The 5,707-nt window shown below is 38.4% G+C and overlaps 1 long non-coding RNA gene across 1 annotated transcript; it reads left to right on the top strand.

Annotated features, from left to right (window-relative positions):
- The first annotated feature begins 742 nt into the window (after positions 1–742).
- On the top strand, positions 743–4,580 carry LOC140181544 (uncharacterized). Its single transcript, XR_011876294.1, has 5 exons — positions 743–1,405; positions 1,488–1,609; positions 1,690–1,757; positions 1,837–1,985; positions 4,406–4,580. It is a non-coding gene; the product is annotated as an uncharacterized lncRNA (long non-coding RNA).
- Positions 4,581–5,707: the final 1,127 nt, after the last annotated feature.

Here is a 5,707-nt window from a genome sequence, read left to right as displayed (position 1 = left end):
TTCTTCTAGTATATATGGTCTTTTATAGTGGTAAAATAAAAATGAAAGGAATAAAAATTTGTATTTTTATATTAAGAATAGAATTTGATATATTTATCCTAATAAAATTAAATAATTAATTAGTTATAATTTATGTATTTAAATAATAAAATAAATTAAATAAAAGTATTCTTAAAAATTAGTCAAATTGTAAGACCCAAAACTTTTGAAAAGTCTTATTATGATCAAGTCTTAAATCATATAGTTATTTATAGTCTTAATTTCGGAAATCATTTTATTAAAGATAATTAAGGCAAGTTTTGGTTTATTGAATTTGAGACGAGTTATGATTTTTATCCAATTTTATAATTATTGGGTTATTTTCTATATTCAGATTATGAATTTGGCAGTTATGAGATAAGAGGGGTTTTACATGATTTGGATTAAATAATTAATATTTTAAATATTAATACTGCTATTTTGGAAAATAGAGAAATTAATTATATTATTTCTAATTTTTAGATTTGGACCTTTTATTGAAAATAATTTGTGAAAATGATGAACAAATGGTATTTTCTATATATAATTAGTGTTGGATTTACATTGGGTTTCAATTACTATATTATTCCCAATTTTATGTGAAATTACCATAATGCCCTTAACCCTAATTTTTAAAATGAGGAAACCCTAACCCAGCGACCCGTTACCCGACCCGGTTCCATTTTTCCCCCCACACAAGCAGCAGCTGAAATCCCTTTCTTCCCCCCAAAATAGCAGCAAACACACACAAACCCTTTCAACGAAAACTGAACAGAGAGTGAGAGGTTGGGTTGTGGCTGAGGAAAAGAGGAGAGGAAGGAGATTCGTGCCGGCGTGCTGGGCTCCACCGCCGCCATCGCGTCATCGCCGTCGCGCCTCCTGCGATCAGCTTCGCCATCCGTTCTGCTTTCCGTCAAGCTCGTCCCGCTACCGAGGCCGCCGAACCAGGCTGAGGGAGAGAGAGATCGAAACGAGCCATGAGAGAGGGTGACGAGCGCGAGCCAGGATTGGGAAGGAGAAGGCACCGCCGCGCATCCTTGCCGCCGTCGCTGGAGATCTGGGAGTCGCCGTCGATCGCCTTTGAGCCACGCCGGACCCAGAACTGCGAACATGATGGATGCCATGCAGGAGTCCGACGCGAGAAAGAGGGAGCGCGCGTGCGCGCGCAGGGAAGGGCGATGCCGCTGTCACCGCCGCTGCTGAGCTGCCGTCGCCGCCGCTGTGAAGGCTCCGCCACTGCCTTGTTGCTGCTGGGGAGAAGGAGACCGGGATGGGTAAGTAGGAGGGGTTTCTGCCACCGTTGAAGCTCAATTGCCATTGTTGTCATGGCCGCCGCGCCTTTGGCTGCCGGGAGCAGTATCGTGGCCGCCAGAAGCAGTCTTTCTTGGTAAGCATCTTTGCTTCCGAAACCCCTTCAATTGAGTACTCTGTTATAATCCGTTAGAAATTCTGAGACGTTGGTTACACAGGGTTGAGTCCCGGTATTTGCGCGTCGGAATTAAAGCTGCTGTTGGGCCACCGGAGCTTCTGGCCGCTCACGGATCTTTTGTCGGGGCAATTCGAAGTGGTAGCTGCTTCGCTTGTTAGTATAGTAAGTATTTCGCGTTTCGAAAACCCCTGCTTTAGCGTTCGGTTATGTTTGGCTAAAGACATTGAGGCTTGGTAATGTAGGTTTGAGTTCCGGTGATTTTGTGTCGCATAAGTGTTGCGGAGGCTGCCATGTCATTCCTTTTATTTCAGTAAGTGTTTTATCTCGAAAATCCTCGCCATTTGTTTTCAGTCATGAGTTTTAAGATTTCCGCGATATTGATGTGTTAGGAAGTAGTAGCTGAGCTTATACGTGGCGCTGAGGCTGTTTCTTATATTGAGAAAAAAAAAAACACGCGGAGTCGGGATTTTGATTGTGATTTCGAGCTGAGGCGAAAAGGACTCTGAGAGACGTTTGGGTTATAGAATTGCGTTTTGAGGTAGGGGCGCTTTCCAAAAACTATGTTTTATGTATTGGAATTATTACATATGGATACTGTTGTGAGATATTGTGTATTTGGTGATTGTATCTGCCTTATGTATTATTTGATTGACTCGAATGACTAAGGATGTTGGTTTGGCTGAATTGTTGTGCGACTTTGTGAAATGTAAAGTTTGAAGTTGATTCTTTAAAGATTTGAAATATGAGTTTAATCCGTTGAGGATTGGTTTGAATTGAGTCAATTATTTTGATGATGTGAAAGATAGAATACTTTCGAAATGCAGCCTGGGTTGCTTTAATTGATTTGGTTTTGATAAATGATTTATTGCTGAACCGATTCTTTAAAGCTTTGGAAATGAGTTAAATCGGTTGATATTGAGTGGATTTTTGAAATGGTTTTCTTGAGATATGCCACTGAGGCGACTGTTGGATTTAGCTTGCCTTGAATTGATTTCTGGTTTTGAGCTGTTGAAAAGGAATGAGAAACGGTTTAGTTGGGACCCGAACCGGGTGGCAAAAGTCCAAGTTTTAGGGGAGGTGCTGCCGAAATTTCTGCAGAATCCTAGTCTTGTTTGAAAAGTTATTTAAAAAGGATTGGATTTGAGAAATTGTATTATTTGATTTATTAAGAGAATAATTATATTTTCAAGCTTAATTTATTTAGTGAACTTTATGCCTTGAGTTTGACTTATTTAGAAATGAACTATTTTTACCGTTTGACTCACGGAAGGAAAGAATAATGCTCTAATATTGATTTCAATATAAAAAGGAGCTTTTAGTGATTTTAAAGGAATCTAGACTTTTGATTGAGTAATTAAGTTTTGAGGCATTTTGGAAAAGTTAGAAAAATGGGTTCCAAAAAGAAACCTGAAAGTGGTTTGATTCAAATGAACCGGTTCCTTTTCAAACGAGTTGATTTTTGGACCGGGTTGGAACTTGTGATTTTGTATGGTCGGTTTCATAATAAATTCAGTTTTATTTACTTGAACTGAGAATCTATGATTTTAAGAGTTTCAATGAATTTTAAGGAATCGATATAGGTTGACCTTCCCTAAAGACTTGGAACTCTGTCGGGAAATTTCTGTTATAAAATCCCATTGTTGGATGGGTGATTTTGAATGCTTTGAAATAAATCCTTAACTTGCTATGGTTTTGGAAGTTTTGGAAAGAGAATGCCGAGAGTGGCTTTGCTTTAAAAAGGAAACTCACTTTGAGTAAATTTGGCTTATGAGCCTGAGATGATTTGAAAATGAGATCTTCAAAGTCAAGGCTAAAAAGAGTTGAAACTCTATTTCAAGTGAAATGATTTGGGAAAAAGTGATTTATGGCTTAAATGCCGATTTTATGAATTTATGATGTTGAATGTGGAAGTGCTGTTTTGTTGTGAGCCAGAATGGCTATGTATGATTATAAATATTGGTTGGTTCTGGATTGAACCGTGAGCCGGAATGGCTGTGTATGATATGAATATTGGCTGGTTCTGGACTGAACCGTGAGCCGGATGGCTGAGATGGATGTTGATCCATGGATGAGATTGAATGCATGTTTATGCTGAATCATTGATAAATGTGAATGTTGCACTTCCACTATCTGAGATACGAGTTTCCCTGGGTAGTAGCAGTGGCTAGCCACCACGTGCTCCAGGTTGAGACTTGATACTCTGTTGACCCTATGTCGTAAGTGTGGCCGGGCACTGTGAAAGTCCCGGATGAGCTCGCCCCTGTAAATATTCACCAGTGAAGGTGATGGATATGGATCATGATTATGATCAAGTTTATGATGAGTATAACTCGAGTTGGGGATGCGCGACAGAGGGACAGTCCAATGGTTAGCTACCAGGACTTGTCGGGTTGGCTCTATAACCGACAGATGATATCATCAGCCACTAGGGACAGGCATGCATCATATGCATCTATGTGACATTGTTTGGGTGTGCATATTATACTTGGTTTGCCTATGTGATTAATTGCTAATTGTTCTACTTGTAATAACTGTTTGTTTGTGCTTGCATCTTCCTATGTGTGTTTGCTACTGGGACTCTGTTGGACTGTGGTGATTGGTTGATGGTTGGATTGATTGGGCCTAGAGCCGTGGTTGGAATGGGATGAATCGATGGTTGATCTCGGTTTTGTGTTTCTGGTTTGGAATAAAATATGAAAGGCTATTTTGGTTCAGCATAGATAAACCTTTTTGAAAAGCCTTTGGTGTTTTTGAGAATTGAACGGTTCCTCTTTCAGAAAAAGATTTCTGACTTTACTTCTATTGTAAACTGTAGTTTTTGAAAAGAGGCAATAAGACGGTTATTAATCACTGGTACGGGTTATCTTTATGTATCCTATTACAGTAATTCCCAAAAACCCTCTACTGAGAACCCTTTCGAGGATGATGTTCTCACCCCCTACATTTTTCCCCTTTCAGGATATGGTCGCAGAAGTTACGAAGATTTTATTTAGTTGTTGTTGGAATGCTCTGTATTGCTTTAGGTTATTATTTGTACCCTCGCCTTTATCTTGAGATATTCTGTAAGAGGGATAGGAGTTGTATTGTCTAATGCTTGTAATATTATATATATATATATATATATATATATATATATATATATATATGTGTGTGTGTGTGTGTGTGTGTGTGTGTGTGTGTGTATATATATGGATGTACTCTTTATGAGATTTTGTAAGTTGTATGGTATTTATGGATGTACGTATCGAACGAAAGTATTTTTTGGGAGCGGTATTGCGGTTTAAAGTTTCAAACAGGCTCATATTTTAGTATTAAATAATATAAATGTCGTCGTAATGTCCGAGCAATCAGAGTCGCGCAGCCGGAAGCGTGAGCTTTGGTAGTTAGGGTGTTACATTATGGTATCAGAGCAGTCCTTCCTGTAGAGCCTGAGGAATGGACCGACTATGCTTCGATTGCATACTCTGAGTGTTTGTCATGGAATAGGTCTTGTCAAATGACGAGAATTAGAGCTTTATGCACATGACGGTCTATTAATTAACGCTGTTAGTCTTGCGTTGCATAATTACTGATATTAAGTTTGGCCGGCTTAATATTAGTGAATTATGTATATGAAAGCACTAATGGGTTATCATAGGCGATATACGAGTTTTTAGCAAAGCGAATCGCGGGTTTTGGGAACGTTGGAAACTATTTCTCGAGGCTATTCAGTTGTGTGTTTTGGATTCTGTTCGAGTTGACCTGTTCTTCCATGTCCTAACTTGAAGTTCTTGTTTGCTAACCCTTTTGAGAAGCAGTTTGATTTTTCAACTCTATTCTTCTAATCATATGCATTCTTGTTTGACCTTAAGTGCATATACTTGTTTAAAATCTTTGTTGCATCTCTCTTCCTCTGTTTGAGTTCTTCTTGATTCAAGTATTCTTTGATATAGTCTTGAACTTGTCTTAATGTGCTGTGACTTTTAACTCCGGGTTCCGTGTTCATTCTTAGGGAACTTGTTGATTCCGCTTTCCTCTTATTTGACAGTGATTACAGCTAATTTTGAGATTTTTATAAAAATTGCTGTTGATTAGATACATACTTATCTATATATGAACTTTGAAGATTTCTTATACAGTTTAACAATTATTTACTCCTAATACCTCGACCGTACTTTTACTGGTTTATAGAACTGCACCTACTTAAAATACAAGTTGACTTTCTAGTAACTTTACTATAGTTCCAATGGACATCTTCATTTGATTATGTATTTGGTTATT

The sequence above is a fragment of the Arachis hypogaea genome, chromosome 18, assembly GCF_003086295.3.
Source record: "Arachis hypogaea cultivar Tifrunner chromosome 18, arahy.Tifrunner.gnm2.J5K5, whole genome shotgun sequence".
Lineage (NCBI taxonomy): Eukaryota > Viridiplantae > Streptophyta > Magnoliopsida > Fabales > Fabaceae > Arachis > Arachis hypogaea.
The sequence above is the reverse complement of the archived record's forward strand: the minus strand, read 5'-3'. Positions and strand labels throughout refer to the sequence as shown.